At 41.4% G+C, this 19,564-nt stretch overlaps 1 protein-coding gene and 1 long non-coding RNA gene across 5 annotated transcripts in view; one reads left to right on the forward strand and one right to left on the reverse strand.

Annotated features, from left to right (window-relative positions):
• Positions 1–17,212, reverse strand: part of LOC143807546 (uncharacterized) — a 33,037-nt gene extending 15,825 nt beyond the window's left edge. The window contains exon 1 of the long non-coding RNA XR_013221760.1: positions 17,197–17,212. This is a non-coding gene — a long non-coding RNA (uncharacterized LOC143807546). The remainder of the gene's footprint in view (positions 1–17,196) is intronic.
• The window catches only part of AIG1 (androgen induced 1), a 494,204-nt gene that overhangs the window by 349,199 nt on the left and 125,441 nt on the right, over positions 1–19,564 (forward strand). The window lies entirely within an intron of this gene.

The raw sequence follows: 19,564 nt of genomic DNA on the forward strand, positions 1-19,564 counted from the left end.
ACATAAAAATTATTTTTTATAAAAAATGTAAATATTCTGCTAATGCTGCTGAGTTTATATGAACAAGACACCTTACATTATATCCTCAGCACCCACTAAAGTCTGAGTGCTCAAAGTATATTCATGTTATGGCTTAGTGAGCATTTATTTTCATAAAGTTTTGCCAATTGTTTTACTGGAAATCCGTGGCACCTGTTATAACCCTTACCATACTTTATTATCAGTTAAAGGGCATATCAATAGTCTATAGAATAGAATGAAAGTGCTGCAAAGCTTACTTAAAGGGATTCTCCAGTGAAAACAAGTTATCATTTATCCTTTGTTGACTAATCGGTGGGGTTCAACAACTGGGACCCAGACCAATCAACAGAAAGACCAACGTTAGAATGGATTGGCAGGGTACATGCATGACTGCCACACCATTCATTCCCTGTAGAGCTGGAGAATGCCATGTTCATTTTTTCCCCAACAGTCCCATAAGGAAATAATTGTGCAGCTATCAGGCATGTGCACTGTTGCTTCATTTAAAGAACGATAAATCTTTCTCCCTCTCCCAATTGGTCCAAATCCAGTCAATCCATAAGCTATGTGGATAGGTGATGACTTTTTTCCAACAGTGACACCTTTTCACTACCTATTGCATAGAGAACTCAAGCCCAGTCCCATATCAGAGGTCGGACCTATTAATTTGTTTTAATATTATACAATATTCCCGAAAGCAACATTTTTCAGAAGATGCCAATTATGTATTTTCTCCTCTGTGTAATGGAATTTCTGGCTTCTACTGTATCTTCCCATCTGTTTTATGTGCTGGCAAGACACTTCTAGTACTTATCTAACCTCATCATACCTATCACTTCTAGATTTGAAGGAATACCAGCTATATTTAGAAATGTTATATTTTGGGAGCTGTAGTAGAAAATGACACACATTTTACACTTTTCAACTTAAGAAATCTGATAACGCTATGCCAATTTATTTTGTACCAAAATACAGCGTGTTCTGTTCAGCTACAGAGTAATTGTGCATTGTTAGTGGTAGAATGAGCTCCTCTGTCTGTATTATGCAACACTCAGTCAGCTGCTGGGGAGGAAAATATTCCTGCACTTCTAAAATGTAACTATCCAGTAGGGAAATCTGTATAGGAAAAGATTAATTAGATTACTCATCAATGAGCATCCCTGGCTAGTTTCATTTATCATAGCAAGCAAAACCAGTTTATTAAATGTTACTTATATATTTATATAATGTTTCTGCAGAAGAACACGAGAAGGTCATAGATCAAAGCTCATATCTGCTGTGCTCCCTGCACTGCTGCTTTTAGCTAATTTGTTTTATTCAGTTACATATGACCTGTCTGTGCAACATATAATATATTATAGCAAAGGTCCTCCTCAGACCACTAAATAGGTCTTACCTGTCTAGACATAGACACCATGAAACCTCTAAAGTAGGGGTGGGAACCTTTTTTTCTGCCAAGGCCATTTGGATATTTCTACCATCACTCGGGGCCACACAAAATTATCAACTTGAAAATTACCCTTCGATATTTGGTCAAACAATTAATTAACTCACCCCAACTGTGATGGATGGATGTTAGGTGGTATTGATCATGTTGCTTTACACAACTGCTTTTCTAGGATTGTGTGTCTCTGGAACGTAGTTTACTCTTTGTGATAATAAATTATGTAAAGCATAAAAATCACATGAGACGGTGGGACTGCTGTATATACATCACATAGGAAACACTGGGACTGCTGTATATTCATTACAGGAGATGCTAGGATTGCAGTATATACATATCACAGGAAACGCTGGGGCTGCAGTATGTAAACATCACAAGAGACGATGGGGCATATACATTAGTATTATGGGGACTTATACATTACTGGGGAGGGTTAGGGGCATATACATTCGTTGGCGGTGGCTGGGGGCATATACATCACTGGAGAACACTGGGGCATATATATCACTGGGGAGGGCTGGGAGGCATATACATCACTGGGGAGGGCTGGGGGCGTATACATCACTGGAGAGGGCTGGGGCACATATACATTATTGAGAGGGCTGGGGGCATATACATCACTGGGTAGGGTTGGGGGTCATATACATCACTGAGGAGGGGGGCCCTATATATCATATCACTGGGGAGGGCTGGGGCTCTATATTTCACTAGGGAGGGCTAGGGCCCTATATATCACTGGAGATGACTGGGGCCCTGTATATCACTGGGGAGGGCTGGGAGCATAGACATCACGGGGGGAGGGTCGGCCTGTCGCTGCTCTCTTCTTCTGTGGGACTGGGGTGCATTATCTCCTAACTCCGCCCACAAAGTACAATCTCACTCTCGCACTGGCCAGCGTGAGGACGTAATCCTTCAATGCATGTGAGCACGCAACGTTCAGTTGTGAACTTCAGTTGTAAGTTAGAGGTTAGATTTCGGCTGCCAGCCTAAGCACCATGGTCCCTGGCAATCTGCCCAGGCCACAGAAAAGTCATTGTGGGAGAGAGGTTCCCCACACCTGCTCTAACTCTATCCTGTAATATCTGTCCCAGACAAACAGCAGCAAAATGTTTAACCACATTTTGATATGGGATGTACATCAGGTCAAGTGTATGTGGCAGGCATATCTGTGCTATACAGGTGCCATCTGCCTCTAGCAACAGCAACCAGAACTTGCTCCAATTGCTGCTCTTTAACAATTTAGATCCCACTTTCAATCTCTGATGGCTGCATTTAAATGGTTTCTAAGTGAGTGCAAATTATGCAATTATGGAGTGCTAATGTATTAACAAAGCAGTCATGGACCTTCTGAAAGCCTCCATTGCTAACATCTTGGTGCTCTTATAGCTCATGTGACTGGATTTCATAGAGCATAGTTAATTTCACTATTTACTGCAATATCCTTTTTCTAATCTGAAAATAAAGATTTGTGTTAAAGGGGTTGTCCAGACTTTTCACAAAAGTCTGCAGTCAGTCTATATGACTGCAGACATGTGACTCCTCATATCATGCACAGAACGCGCTGTGTCGATTCTCCTGTGCTGGTGGGGAAACTGAGTGGTCACGTGACTTCAAGTATTCTATATGCATACTTCTGGCCACATTCCGACTAGCCTTACACTGTCTCGCTCAGTACATGTGAATTTAGCGAGGCTGCACACATCTAGTCGGAATGTGGTCGGGAGTATGCATATCGCCTACTTACAATCACGTGACCACTTTGTCTTATGGCTGACAAGAGAGAATCCTCACAGTGCACGATGTGAGAATTCACAATTCTACAGTCAAATAGAGTGACTGCAGACTTTTATGAATGGCCTGGACAACCCCTTTAAAGCTTATGAAAATATAAAATAACTCATACGGTAAAAGGTATAAAGCGAAAAAAAAGTAGAGGTACAAGAAATGGCATTTTTCGGTCACCCCACTGAACCCCTCCAAAAAAAGTTCCTGGAAAAAATTGTAAAAATAAAACATGTATCCTAAAATGATACTAATAAAAACTACAGCTCTTCACTCAAAAAATACTATCACAGCAACTCCGTGACAAATGGATTTGATGATGCTCCAGGGGATCATCAGAGATTGGGATTTTTTTTATAACCCAACCCTGACTTGTACTTCTCAACAACTGTGTCTCTGACTTGTTTGGAGATCTCCTTGGTCTTCATGGTGGTGTTTGGTTAGTGGTACTTCTTGCTTAATGGTGTCGCAGCCTCTATGGCCTTTCAGAAAATGTGTATAAATGCTGACAGATCATGTGAGACTTAGATTGCACACAGGTGAACTTTCTTTCACTAAGCATGTGACTAATTAGGCCGGGGTCACACTTGCGAGTTCAATGTGAGAATCTCTCGCACCAAGTCCCGGCACTGCCGCCGGCACTCGAGACTGGAATGTGCGGCTGCATGTATTTCTACATGCCGGGACTTGACGTGAAAGACTGGCACAAGTTTCTCGCATTGAACTTGCAAGTGTGACCCCGGCCTTGTGAAGGTAATTGCTTGCACCAGAGAAATGCCTAAAGCCTTGTGGTGGATTCTCCACAATATAGCATGCATATAAAGATGATAATGCAAAGTATGTCGTCTAAACTCAGAGCATTTAGGGATTCTTATGAAAAAGCAAGAGTTACACGCATGCAGCAAGCATCTATAATTATCAAATATAGGTTTTTGCTAAACGGATAGCAAACAAGAGCAAAGTAGCACAATAAGGGCAGGTGCATACGAGTGTATGTTTTGTCATCCAAGAAAATTAGATCAATTATTCAGACTATGGTCAGACAATGATCAGAGTGAGATCACAGAATGCTCCAATTCTCTCAGATGGGAAGTCGGAGAAAAAATGTCTCCATCTTCTCCATTCTATGAGGCTGCTGAAATCTGACTGCACTCAGATATCATGATAGTGCAGTCCAATGTTTCTCAAGCACTTATTGACTTGCAAGGCCGATTGCAATCTGAATACCAGATCAAACTCGGACATGTAACAATTTTTTCCTCAGACACACTATCCAAGGAGAAAATTGGACATGTACCCTGCCCTATAGACTAACATTGGTTCGAGTGCGATCTTATGTCTTAAGGTTATGTTGCGTTTTGCAGCTTTTTTTTTTCTGCGGGCAAAACCTGCTCTCCTGTCAGTAAGGAAGCTGCTTACAAAAACATGTTTTGCTGTTTTTTTGTGCATTTTTCTGTCGTTTTCTTTTGGTGCAGGTTATCTGAGTCATTTTCTTACAGTTAAAGTTTCCCCAAAAACACATGGTTGTGTTTTTTGCAGCGTTTTTGCATTTTTTCATTGAATTCTATGGTAAAAAAAATCTGTAAAAATGCTGGAAGAATTGACCTGCTACAGAATTAAAAAAGCAGCAGTTTTCCAATTCAGTCAAGGAGAATAACACAATGGTGTGCACGAGATTTCTGAAATCTCATAGCTTTTGCCGGTACTGTAAAAAAAAAACAACAGATTTTAACCCCTTAATGACCGCCAATACGTCTTTTAACTGACCTGTGATATAAGAGAATATCCTCCCCATACAAGTGACAATCCAGCAGCTGTCCACTATAGCTGACAACTTGCTGCATCAGCCACGATCAGTGTTTGCACCATCCAAATCTGCTTAACCCCTTAGATGCTGCTGTCAACAGTGACTACATCATTATAAATGGTTAAAAGAGTGTGAGGGCTTCCTCTTTATCCAAATTGGTGCCCTCAGATGATGATTGTGTGGTTAATTTGAGCAAAAAACTCTGAAAAATAGCAATGAACTGAGTTCTGCGCCCACAAGTGTGCAAGTGCCACATATTACCCTAGACGTCATTAGCATAGGTAGTTGGTGGACTAATACATAATTACGTGAAGACTGCATATTATGCAACAACATAGTAAAAAGTGTATCCGTCTTTTATAGAAATTATTTTCCCTTTTTTTCTGAAATACAAGGGAACAATTGCGGATGGTCTGGCACAAAAACAAATATTCACAGCTGTATAAAAGATGTTACTGAGTACACAACTGTAACCATGGTTACTTGCGTACTTCCATATAGCCATTAATATGTACTTTTTTTCTGGAAATGCCATTATGAGGTAATGTAATACATTTTAAGTCTCAGTATGCATGCAGATTTAAAAAAAAAGAAAAAAAAAAGAAAAGAAATTAATTTTTTGTATTTTCTTATTTTATATTACTTTTCTGCTTTTTTTTCCCCCTAAACATTTCGGTTTGCTTTTAAAAAAAATGATCAAGCAAACAACATTAACGTTGTCAAATATAATTATAATGCTATTTCTTAGATTTGAATGTGATTTCTAATTCTTACATATGTAAGGCTAAGTTCATATGATCGTGTACAAAAAATCGTGAAAAAGTTATGATTTTTATGTATTGTCATCCATATGCCATCCGTATGACCTTTGTTATACTCCAGCCTTTAATACATTTTATAAGACAAAATACAATTTCCTGTGTTAAGAATTGCACTGTATCCAAAAAAGTTGTGTGTTATATGGTTGATCTATATGGGGTCCATTTTTTGTTGTGCACCCATAGACTTGAATAGGCGAGTGTCATTCAAAATACATAAGAGACTACTGAATACTGCCATTTTTTACACACAGATATTCTGTCTATGTGGAAAAATTGTCACCAGAACAGCCTAATGAATAATTTTGGTCCATGTGCTGTCCATCAGATACACTCACACCATCGTATTTTTGTTCCTAAGAAGTATTGTTTTCCAGAGTTTTTAAAGCTCCACAGAGAAGCCATTGGTGAAAACTCCAGGAAAAAAAGCAATACCAAGTCCATGTTAAGTTTTGAAAAAATATCACTGGCCCTAAAAAAGCCGCTTACACACCATGAACCTAAATGTGTGGTACAATTTATATTACTATTGAGTTCAAAGAATCATTTCACTGCACAAAAAGATATAAGACATAAGCTCCCTCAAAAAATAAATCAGCACCATCAAAAAATGTTACATTTCTCCAAAAAATATGAAATCCTCCTTAAATTGAAAGAAATTACTTTGATGTAGAATGCAAGTCATTAACCAGTTCATGACCTGGGCATTTACCCCTCCCCCCCCTTCCTGACCGGGGCCATTTTGGGTTTCTATCATACATATACTTTATTGCCTCTATAACCTACTATTCGTCTAAGGGTCACTTCCGTCTTTCTGTCTGTCTGTCTGTCACGGAAATCCCGAGTCGCTGATTGGTCGCTGCAAAACAGCCACAACCAATCAGCGACACAGTCCGGCGGCAAAATGGCCGCTCCGTACTCCCAGCAGTCAGTGCCCGCTCCATACTCCCCTCCAGTCTGCACTCACACAGGGTTAATGGCAGCGTTAACGGACCGCGTTATGCCGCGGTGTAACGCACTCCGTTAGCGCTGTTATTAACCCTGTGTGACCGACTTTTTACTATTGATGCTGCCTATGCAGCATCAATAGTAAAAAGATCTAATGTTAAAAATAATAAAAAAATAAAAAATAGTTATATACTCACCGTCTGTCGGCCCCTTGGATCCAGAACAGGCCTTTCCCACTCCTCGCAACGTTCCGGTGACCGCTCCATGCATTGAGATCTCGCGAGATGATGACGTAGCAGTCTCGCGAGACCGCTACATCATCATCTCGCGAGACTGCAATGCACTCTTGGGACCGAAGCGCGCGAGGAGCGTCGGTAAACGCCTCGCCTGGATCCGGGGGCCAATGGAAGGTGAGTATATAACTATTTTTTATTTTAATTATTTTTTTAACAGGGATATGATGCCCACATTGCTATATACTTCATGGGCTGTGCAATATACTACATGGGCTGTGCAATATACTATGTGGGCTGTGCAATATACTACGTGGACTGTGCAATATACTACGTGGGCTGTGCAATATACTACGTGGCTGTGCAATATACAACGTGGCTGTGCTATATACTACGTGGGCTGTGCTATATACTACGTGGCTGTGTTATACACTACATGGGCTGTGCTATATACTACGTGGGCTGTGCTATATACTACGTGGGCTGTGTTATACACTACGTGGGCTGTTATATACTACGTGGGCTGTGTTATACACTACGTGGGCTGTGTCATATACTGCGTGCGTGGGCTGTTATATACTATGTGAGCTGTGTTATATGCTACGTGGGCTGTTATAAACTACGTGGCTGTGTTATATGCTATGCGGGCTGTTATACACTTTGTGGGCTGTGCTATATACTCTGTGTGCTGTGTTATATACTACGTGGCTGTGCTGTATACTCTGTGTGCTGTGTTATATACTACGTGGCTGTGCTATATACTCCGTGGGCTGTGCTATATACTCTGTGGGCTGTGCTATATACTACTACGTGGCTGTGCAATATACTACGTGGCTGTGCTATATACTACGTGGCTGTGCTATATATTACGTGGCTGTGCTATTTACTACGTGGGCTGTTATATACTACGTGGCTGTGCTATATACTATGTAGCTGGCCGCGAACAATCAGCGACAGGCGCAGTCCGGCCGCGAATTGGCGTGGGATTTGAACCACGGCGCGGTTGGCCGAATCCTGGGTATTCAATGTATTATTCTAAAATCTTCATAAATAAACTACATACATATTCTAGAATACCCGATGCATTAGAATCGGGCCACCATCTAGTTTTTTATAAATCCTGTACTGCTTAGTCAGACGATGAGACTCGTGAAGGATGAAGCGCAATTTTCCTAGAATAGTTTGTGGATTCCATATACAGAGCCCCTAAGGGCTAGAATAGCAAAATACCCCCCTCAAGTGACCCCATTTTGGAAATTACACCCCTTTGGGAATTTATCTACAGGTGTAGGGATGATTTTACTCCATGGGTGTTTTCCAGAAAAAATCAGCAGTGGATCTTGATGAGTGAAAATTGTAAAGCTGCTATTGTGGTGTGTGGTGCCTATACATTGTAGTGCCTGTACATTGCAAAGCGCATTGTAGTGCCCAGCTCATGCTTCTGAAGACATGCACCCGTAAATTAAGCAGGCTCTCATTGCTGCAGAAATGCATACTCTCAACGCTAAATGCGGTTTAGGCACACTATGACTCAGAAGGGAAGGGAGCATTAAGTTTTGGGAGAAATCACTGGATTTTTTTATTGAGTGAGGAGCCATAGCGCTTGTCCAGAGCCTTTGTATTACCAGTAACGTGGAAGCCCCCTATGTTTCCATTGGCCTTGGCTGATGGGCATGCATGAATTGGCCAAATTATGTGCTAAGTATCTTCATTTTTTCTTATTATCTGGAGCAGTAATGTTATTCATATTTCATACACTACCCTTCAGTTTAGTGTCACTTAGAAATGTCCTTATTTTTGAAAGAAAAGCACAGTTTTTTCCAATGAAGTTAACATTAAATGATTCAGAAATACACTCTATACATTGTTAATGTGGTAAATTACTATTTTAGCAGCAAACGCCTGGTTTGTAATGCAATATCTTCATAGGTGTATAGAGGCCCATTTCCAACAATCATTACTCCAGTGTTCTTGTGGTACATTGTGTTTGCTAACTGTGTTAGAAGGCTAATGGATGGTTAGAATACCCTTGAAAACCCTTGTGCAAATATGTTAGCACAGCTGAAAACAGTTTGGCTGATTAGAGAATCTATAAACCTGACCTTGACCTTCCTTTCAGCTAGTTGAGAATCTGAAGCATTATATTTGTTGGTTCCATTAAACTCTCAAAATGGCCAGAAAAAAAGAACTTTAGTGTGAAACTCAACAGTCTATTCTTGTTCTTAGAAATGAAGGCTATTCCATGCGAGAAATTGCCAAGAAACTGAAGACTTCCTACAACGGTGTGTACTACTCCCTTCAGAGGAGAGCACAAACAGGCTCTAACCAGAGTAGAAAGAGAAGTGGGAGGCCCCGCTGCACAATTTAGCAACAAGACAAGTACATTAGAGTCTGTAGTTTAAGAAATCGACGCCTCACAGGTCCCCAACTGTCAAAGTCTACAGTGAAGAGGCGACTCCGGGATGCTGGCCCTCAGGGCAGAGTGGCAAAGAAAAACCAATATCTGAAATTGGCTAATAAAAGGAAAAGATTAATATGGGCAAAAGAACACAGACATTGGACAAAGGAAGATTGGAAAAAAGGGTTATGGTCAGACGAATCCAAGTTTGAGGTGTTTGGATCACACAGAAGAACCTTTGTGAGACTCAGAACAACTGAAAAGATGCTGGAAGAGTTCCTGACACCATCTATCAAGCATGGTGAAGGTAATGTGATGGTCTGGGGTTGCTTTGGTGCTGGTAAAGAGGGAGATTTGTACAAGGTAAAGGGGATTTTGAATAAGGAAGGCTATCACTCCATTTTGCAATGCCGTGCCATACCCTGTGGACAGCGCTTGATTGGAGCCAATTTCATCCTACAATAGGGCAATGACCCAAAGCACACCTCCAAATTATGCACGAACTATTTAGGGAAGAAGAAGGCAGCTGGTATTCTATCTGTAATGGAGTGGCCAGCGCAGTCACCAGATCTCAACTCGATTGAGCTATTGTGGGAGCAGCTTGACCGTATGGTGCGCAAAAAGTGCCAATCAAGCCAAACCAACTTGTGGAAGGGGCTTCTGGATGCATGGGGTGAAATTTCTCCAGATTACCTCAGCAAATGAACTCCTAGAATTGCAAAGGTCTGCAATGCTGTAATTGCTGCAAAGGGAGCATTTTTTGATGAAAACAAAGTTTGAAGGAGAAAATTATTATTTCAAATAAAAATCTTTTTTTCGAACCTTGTAAATGTCTGGACTAGATTTTCCATTCATTTGGCAACTCATTTGATTAATAAAAGTATGAGTTTTCATGGAAAACACAAAATTGTCTCGGTGACCCTAAGTTTTTGAACAGTAGTGTATATTTCATATTTACATGCTTTAGCACTACATAGTGCAACTTTAATTGTTTGTTATGTACAGTGATGGCTACTGTTAGCTCGTACCTGTGCACACCAGTTTTCTGATTTGTTAGTGCCAGTTAGTATTTTGTTACTAGATTTTATTTTCTACCATCCACATCAGTGACTGTGTGATTTTACATCATTACCTGGTTCTCAATTCTCCTCCTGGAGTCCTCTGCCATGACAGAGTGGAGCTGTTGTTTGTTCCCTGCTGCCAGTAGATCAGTTTTGTGAAACTGCAAGCATTGCTCTATTGATGCATATAGCAGAAGATATTCCTCTGTCATATGCATCAAGAGAGCAATGTGTAGTTTTACATAATTGATCTCTTAGCATAAGACATCATACAAAGCTCAACTAATCTCTTCTATGCAGAGCCCTTCTGTCCCTTGTATTTAAAGACCTACCCTGCCATTTATCTCTCCTTTCAACCTTATACAGCCCATCCTGCAGTATGTCTCTGTTAGGGCTAGCGGAAAGCACCAAATGGATATAGAGACTTTATTATAATATATGCGTTTGCAGCCCAGGGTCCACCGTGCAGGAAAACCTGCTTCCATTCGTCCCCCTCACGGATGCGAATCAGGTTATAAGCACCCCGCAGATCTAGTTTAGTGAACACCCTTGCTCCCCAAAGCCTATCGAAGAGCTCAGATATCAAGGGCAAAGGATACTTATTTTTAACGGTGATGGCGTTAAGACCCCTGTAGTCTATGCATGGACACAGTTCCCCACTCTTCTTCTGGATGAAGAAGAACCCCGCCCCAGCAGGTGACACTGACTTCCTGATGAACCCTCTTGCCAGATTCTCTTGAATGTACTGAGACATTGCCTCCATCTCCGGGAGAGATAACGGATAAACTCGACCCCGGGGAGGCTCAGCACCAGGCAAGAGATCAATAGGACAGTCATAGGGGCGATGGGGCGGAAGAGTCTCTGCTGCCTTTTTGGAGAACATGTCTGCATAAGACCAATATTGCTTGGGGAGAGAGGATAGATCTGTGGGTACCTCTGTTGTAGCAACCTGAACGCACTCCCTCTGACACCTACCCCCACAAGATTCACCCCAACCCAAAATTCTGCCTGAGGACCACTCGATATGAGGAGAGTGGTACCGTAGCCATGGAATCCCCAACAGGACCTCATCAATTCCCTCAGGAATGACGAGCAGAGATATAATCTGATGGGATGGTGACATGGACAGAGTAAGAGGGATGGTCTGGTGTGTTATCTGTGAGGGCAGTGTCGACCCATTTACCACTCGTACCGTTACTGGTTGAGCTAGCATAACCAGAGGTATTGCGTGACGTTGGGCGAAGGCTGAAGACATAAAATTGCCCTCCGCCCCAGAATCCACGCAGAGCTCTACCGAGTGGGAGGATGAGCCAATAATTATTGTCCCCTTAAAGGACAATTTTGAGGCAAATGTTGCCGTGTCTAGTGTACCTCCACCTACTACCACTAGATGCTGACGTTTCCTCGACTGCTGGGGACATCTGGTGGCAAGATGTCCTGACTGCTGGCAAACATGACAGACCTTGTGTGCACAAGCGGTCCGGGACTTAGATCCCTCATGTGACACTTCCATGGCCTCATGTGACTCAGGAACCAGGACCGGAGATTCCAGGCAAAGGTGGGAGCCAGCCGAAACCTCTGCCTACACTGAGCTCGCTCTAACCTCCGCTCGTTAAAACGGAGGTCAATACGAGTAGAGACAGATATTAACTCCTCCAGTGTGGCAGGAATCTCCCTAGTGGCCAGACCGTCCTTAACGTGACCAGCCAGCCCCCTCCAAAATATGGGGATAAGGGCTTTATCCGACCACTCCAGCTCAGAAGCTAAAGTACGGAAGTGGACGGCAAATTGGCTGACCAAGGACTCACCCTGAGTTAATGCCAGCAGTTGGAGTGCCATGTCATGGGTGACTCGAGGTCCTAAAAAGACCTGTTTCAGAGTGCTCAGGAACAGCGGAGCACTCTGCACCACATGATCGCCACGCTCCCACAGCGGTGTAGCCCACTCCAACACTCTGTCTGACAAAAGGGACACAATAAATCCCACCTCAGCTCGTTCTGTGAGAAAACGTGCAGCCAGGAGCTCGAGGTGGACTTGCTGTCTCCAGAAAATTTCTCTGGCAGCGGAAGGCGAGATAATGTCGGAACAGGGGTGGCAGTGGACAAGGTTGCTGCAGCCACGCTAGCAGCCTGTACAGCAACTGCGGTAACATCCACAGCTGAGGTTGAGCTCTCGAGAGCTGCCAACCTACCCTCCAGTTGCTGGATATACCGCAAAGATTGCTGCATGTCCGCCATTTATTTGCCAGACCCTGGCGCTAGTATTATGTTAGGGCTAGCGGAATGCACCAAATGGATATAGAGACTTTATTATAATATATGCGTTCGCAGCCCGGGGTCCACCGTGCAGGAGAACCTGCTGCTAGCAAATGGCGGAACTAAATGGCGGTATGAGCTACCTCTGTTACTTCACATAGTAGCCGTGAACTCAAAGCACTGCGCCCTGTTAACCTTCACAGTGGCACAGGCTAGCTACCCAAATGAGAGCAGTCAGTGGTCATGCATGCACACAAAACTCCTTGCCGGAGGTGCCAGCATGCTAGGACCTATTTCAGCCAGGTCCCTGAATACTCAAACACACAAACTCCTCGCCGGAGGTGCCAGCATTCTAGGGGCTTATTTCAGCCGGGTCCCTGAACACAATCATGCGTGACCACACTGGCGCAAAGTACAACATAGAACAATACTAGCGCATGCCGTGCGGCCATGCAAGCCTTAAATAGTTGCAGCACGTACAGGACCTTCCTAGAAGGACCAATGAGAGGCCGCCACAGAGCGTGAGCACCTACAGGACCTTCCTGAAGGACCAATGGCCTTAGCTGCAGTGTCTGATCATGTGACCCTCGATCTCCACTGAGAGATCTTACTCTGGGCATGCTCAGAACGAGAAAAGCAGGACTTAGTCCCAGAAGCATCTGCTCGCCGCTGCCCAGCACTGACTCCAATGGCAGAAGCAGGAAAAGCAGCAGTAACTCTTTGTACAGAGTCAGAGTGAGTGAGTGGGACCGACGTCTCTGCTGAGCAGGCTCCACTGCGGCAGGAGAAGAATGGGAGACCGCAGCGGAGATGGCCCAAGATTCCCCCTGTGCAGAGGAGGGAACTTGATCCCCAACAGTCTCTTCTCTTAGTTCCCTATATACAGCCTATCCTGCAATATGTCGCTCCTCTAAGTTATCAGCAGGTACTGCTGCTTCTTGGTATGAGCTCTCTGTACTGTGTTGGAGGCTCTTCCTTTTTACATGACCTCATTCCTCACAGTAGAATTTCCATTCCAGGCATGTCCCAAAGCAGAGCTATGCTGGAAGCCAGCCCTGCACATTTTTATCCACGAGCTGAAACTACAACAGGATAGTTCTAATGGCAACTGGTGGAACATTTGCCCCACTTGTGCAAAATGGGGCAGATTTAAAAATACGTTATATTGACATCAATTATTAAATACATGTGTGCATTATTAATAAAGCATATTGTGATCATTGGAATATCCCATTAATTGTTTTTATTAGCATTGCTGACTTTGCACAGGATTTTTTACCTGCTGCTACTGTTTATTTTGCACTGCAACTTATGGTTGATGTATCCATAGTGCCTTATCTTCCTTTTTTTTACTGATTGTTTTTTAAAAGATTAATGCATTTTTTCCACTAAGGAATATGAGTTATCATCTATTTCAAATACTGTCATGTTGTTGTTTTTAGCATTCAACATTGCTCTTTTTTATCTTGATTTTATTCATAGGTACTTTTGTGATCTAGACTATATACATTGCACTGTATATTATTTTTTTGTGGCTAGGCGACGGGAACTCATCTTATTAGGATGGTTCCCTTAGATGTGTACATGCATTATAAGCATTTTTACATGTTACTAATGTTTTGTCTGTGTAAAAATTTTACATGCATCACAGTTGAATAAAAAAATTCTGGCACTTTCAAGTTTGCATCGTGTGTATGGACTTTGTTCTTTATGTTTTCTATTTTTGAAGAGATTTGCAGCTTGATGAATTAGAACCTTTAGGTTTTACTGTTGTAACCCCCTATCAACTGCCGTTAGGCCTTTTAACGGTGGAAGTTATGGGTACTTATGCCTCAGCGCCACTTTTTAACTGCGCTGAGAAATAAGTGTATAGCGCTCTCCAGAGTCTGAATTTCTCTGGGGTCTCAACTAACCGGGGTAGCCGAGACTCCAGAGAACATTATTCGGGTCCGTTTTTACTGACCCCAGTGTTGCAATCGCTGCTATTAATGGTATAACAGCAACCGCAAAAGAAAGTTTGATTTTCCATTTAATTTCTCTCTCCTCTGATGTGATCGCACATCCTCAGGGGTGCCTGCATCCCCCGGGCCTCGTCTTCCAGGAGAAAATGGCTGGTGCAGTACGCCTGCCAAGATCTGCCGGCACCCGGCAACGATAGGAAATTTTTCCTCTTGGTCCATTTTGATCACTGTGATAGACTCTATTACAGTGGTCAAAATGAAAACAAAATAGCAAATCAAACCTCCTTTTATCACCCCCCTTAGTTAGGTAAAAATAATAAAATAAAAAAAAATATTTATTTCCTTTTTTCCATTAGGGTTAGAGTTGGGCTAAAGTGAGTTGGACTAAAGTGAGTTGGGATAAAGTTAGGGTTAGGGTTGGGCTAAAGTTAGGGTTGGGCTAAAGTGAGTTGGGCTTAAGTTAGGTATAGGGTTGGGCTAAAGTTAGGGTTGGGCTAAAGTTAGGGTTAGGGTTGGGGTAAACTTAGGGTTAGGGTTGGGCTAAGGTTAGGGGTGGGCTAAAGTTAGGGTTGGGCTAGGGTTAGGGTTGTGGTTATGGTTGGGATTACGGTTAGGGTTTTGATTATGGTTAGGGGTGTGTTAGGGTTAGGTTTGTGGTTAGGGTTAGGATTGGGATTAGGGTTAGGGGTGTGTTGGGGTTAGTTACTTCAGGGGCTTTCCAAACGCGACATGGCGCCACCATTGATTCCAGCCAATTTTGTGTTCAAAAAGTCAAATGGTGCTCCCTCCATTTTGAGCCCTGCAATGCACCCAAACAGTGGCTTTTACCCACATATGGGGTATCGGCATACTCACGAGAAATTGCACAACAAATTTTGTGGTTCTTTTTCTCCTGATACCCTTGTGAATATAAAAAAAATTGGTTCCAAAGTAAATTTTTTGTGAAAAAAGTAAAATGTTCATTTTTTCCTTCCACATTGCTTTAGTTCTCGTGAAGCACCTGAAGGGTTAATAAAGTTCTTGAATGTGGTTTTGCGCACCTTGAGGGGTGCATTTTTTAACATGGTGTCACTTTTGGGTATTTTATGTTATATTGACTCCCCAAACTCATTTCAAATGTGAGGTGGTCCCTAAAAAAAATAGTTTTGTAAATTTTGTTGGAAAAATGAGAAATCGCTGGTTAAATTTAACCCTTATAATGTTGTAACAAAGAAAATTAGGTTTCAAAAATTGTGCTGATGTACTGTAAATTAAACATGTGGGAAATGTTATTTATTAACTATTTTGTGTGACACCACTCTCTGATTTAAGTGTGCAAAAATTAAAAGTTTGAAAATTGCAGACTTTTCAAAATTTTTGGCAAATTTCCATTTTTTTTCATAAATAAACGCAAGTTATATCGAAGTAATTTTACCACTAACATGAAGTACAATATGTCACGAAAAACCAATCTCAGAATTAGTGGGATACATTTGAAGCGTTCCAGAGCTATAACCTCATAAAATGACAGTGGTCAGAATTGCAAAAATTGGCCTGGTCATTATGTACCAAATTGGCTCTGTCACTAAGGGTTTAAACTGTATCGTTTCCAGAACGCACCCAGCTTAGTGGGTACAGTGCAGTAACCATAGGGGCTTGAAAGGTAGAAATTAATTCCACAGTGGCATAACATGAAACTAATAACTGATTGCCCCCCCAGCTATGATGTGTCTTTAATACTACTGGATTCCTCGTGTTGGGCTTAGGGACATTTTGGATCCTTTTAGGGCCAATGTGTAACTGTAACCTCAGCACCCATTAAAGTACTCCCCAGTTTCTAAAATGTCCACTCTGCATCAAAAATAGACAACATTATTATTAATTGCACATGGTAAGTAGTTCTGTTATGGATTTTACATTGGGGTCCATCACCTTCTCTTTACAGCTCTGCAAAGGTATTTTGTTATTTTTTACTTTTATTTAGTGCATTTGTATTGAATAGAAACTGCCTTTTTTCTTGATATATTGGTTGTTGTCCTTGTCATTTGGTTGTCTCCCTAGCCTACACAATCTGACAATAATACTTATGCGAAAATTGTCCATTAGCAGGACATGGTTACACCCAATTGTAAATTTACATATGGGAAGCTAGTATATTTTAGAATAGCCTTTCAGTTGAAAAGAAATGTGTGCTTTAATAGCATTAAAAAATAAGAAAATAAGAAAGGGTTAATAAGACCCCACCTTTTACAACTCACAGATAAAATGATTTCTAATAATAATTAGGCTTACCTATCTAATAAAGATTAACATATCTGAAAAAAAATTCTAAAAATCCTGTCTGTGCGTATTTTTTGGGGAAATTCAATTTGCAGAAAAGTTATTGTCTGCGAATTGACTATCCCTATTATACTCAGGGGTCTCTCCAGACCCAAGAACATAATAGATGTACGATGTAAAAATACAAAACTACTTTATAGGCACCTTACCGCTCACCTCTCCGGACTCTCCAATTCTCACCGTCCCCAGTCAAGTCCTTGTCATCTCTTCTTATCACCGCTGCTGAGCGCTGAATATGGTCTTAACAAATACTGTAAGAATGGCAGGAATATGATATGTATAAATTAACAAATATAAGCCCATATGACATTTATTATAGGCAACTCATGAATTAAGATGTGTCACTTATGCTATTTGTGTACAGTACATGGTAGTTCTTGGAAAGTATTATGTAAACTTGGCTACAAAGCTACTTTGCTCTACATTTCTGCTGGATGGACAGCAGTGAAGTTTTCAAATGAGGTGTATTGGATTAATTTGTATATTCAGGTGAAATTTAGCTAAACTGCTGCTCTAGGCTTTTAAAGAAGCTTTTCATTAAAAAAAAACAACTGATACAGGATAATGAAATACACTTTAAAATGGTTTTCCTACAAAAAAAACTATATCACCCATACATATGAGCTGTGATTAAATGTTTGATTGCTGGGGACACAACTGATGGGGCCCTTCACGATTACTAAACAACCTAAGTAAAGAAGAGTATTGTTAACCCTTTACCGACATATGACGTACCGGTATGACAAATGCTGGCTTCCTGACTTTGATGCGGGCTCGCACTTTGAGCCCACATATTTCCTGGCACATGATGGCTTATTTAATCAGCCATCATGTGCCTCTAACAGCCGTGGGTGGAGAGGAGCTCCTCTTAAATCCTGCTGTCAGATATTATAGGGATAATGTGGCCAACCTTGCTAACTCATTCTGCAGTTAGTAATAGACGGTGTAATACAGCGGCTTTATGAGGCAAACAGTGGAAAATTTTTATTGAAACCCAATTGCAAAAATAATTTTAGCATCAATTGCATACTTATAAATAGGCCTAAACCTTACATACACTTTTGTCACCATTTTTTAGGTTTTTTTGTCCCTTTTAATTTATCTATGTTATGAGGGAGGCGTCTAGATTCTGAGACCTCCACTGATCATTTAAAAATTCCCTGAGAAGTGTGGTGCTCAGAAGATGGATGTGCACAGCTGCTGCCTGAATGCGCACACAGACTGGACTATGGATACAATAGTAAATATAGCCTTTTCTAGTACCCGTACTCTAATCTGTGTGCATACTCAGACACGAACTTTGCGCTCCTGTCTTCTGAGCTGCGTTCTAGTGTCTTCTGAGCTGTGTGCGCTTGTCTTCTGAGCTGCGTGCTCCTGTCTTCTGAGCTCCGTGCTCCTGTCTTCTGAGCTGCGCGCTCCTGTCTTCTGAGCTCCGTGCTCCTGTCTTCTGAGCTGCGCGCTCCTGTCTTCTGTATATTTGGGTGTTTTTGCATGATAAATGGATATGCTTACAATTAAAAGGGCAATAAGGCATAAAAATGTTAGCAAAGGTTTAGATACACTTTATGAAACTTTGGGAACAGTAAAAAAAAAAATCATGGATTCTTCAGTAATAGCAAGTTTTCCAGGTAGCAAAGCATCCCTCTACCACAGCACCAACATTATGCAGCACCAATTTTTTTTTTTTAAATTCAAGGTATAGAAAATTTTAGATGGTGACCACCGTTTCACAGTGGAAATATTCCATAGGATAACTGTGCATTTGATAAATTCAACAGTAATTTGAAAGTTATGTTCTGTGTTTACTCTGGTTTGTGTACAATTCAATCAGAACCTTTCTCAGACATGGATTTAACAGGGATTTAAATGGAGAGTCAGTGCTACCTACAGGGTTGTATATACATTAACATAGAAATACACGCTTCTAAAGCTCTTGGTTTACATAAAGTAATCTAAAAATTAGAACATAAGTAATTCTTTTTAGTCCAGCTAACTTTTCAGGAACACTTTAAAACTGCTAATATATTATTGTTTTCCTTCTTTTCATTTATCAGTGTTAGATGGGGACTTAGCCGCATCACTCTATAATTAAGGAGGATTGCCAAGTAGTAAAGTGGGTTTTTTCCCACTGGAACCAAATTATTCTTTGCTGGAAATAACTTTATAAAACAAAATCCTCTTTACTCTTAGTTTTTAGCACGCTTTGTAGAGATCTTCTAATCTACGGAGCTATGAAACACATTACAAAACATAATGTGAAAAAAGTTTCCCCAGCCGTTCCAGCTATTGCTGCCGAGGTTGGATACATCATTGGGTTTCTAGCTCCTTCTTAACAACTGACAAAATATTTACTCGGCTCACTGCAGAAATGGATAACATTTTCCAAAATACTCTACAGGGCTGAAGTCAGAGTCACATAAATATGAGATGAACTCGCAGCACTTTAAAACTTTTGAAAGGGTTTCCAAGAAAATAGATTTTAACCAAATTTCTCTACAACACCATAGCTATGTGAAA

This window comes from Ranitomeya variabilis, chromosome 2 (assembly GCF_051348905.1).
Source record: "Ranitomeya variabilis isolate aRanVar5 chromosome 2, aRanVar5.hap1, whole genome shotgun sequence".
In the NCBI taxonomy this organism is placed as follows: Eukaryota; Metazoa; Chordata; class Amphibia; order Anura; family Dendrobatidae; genus Ranitomeya; species Ranitomeya variabilis.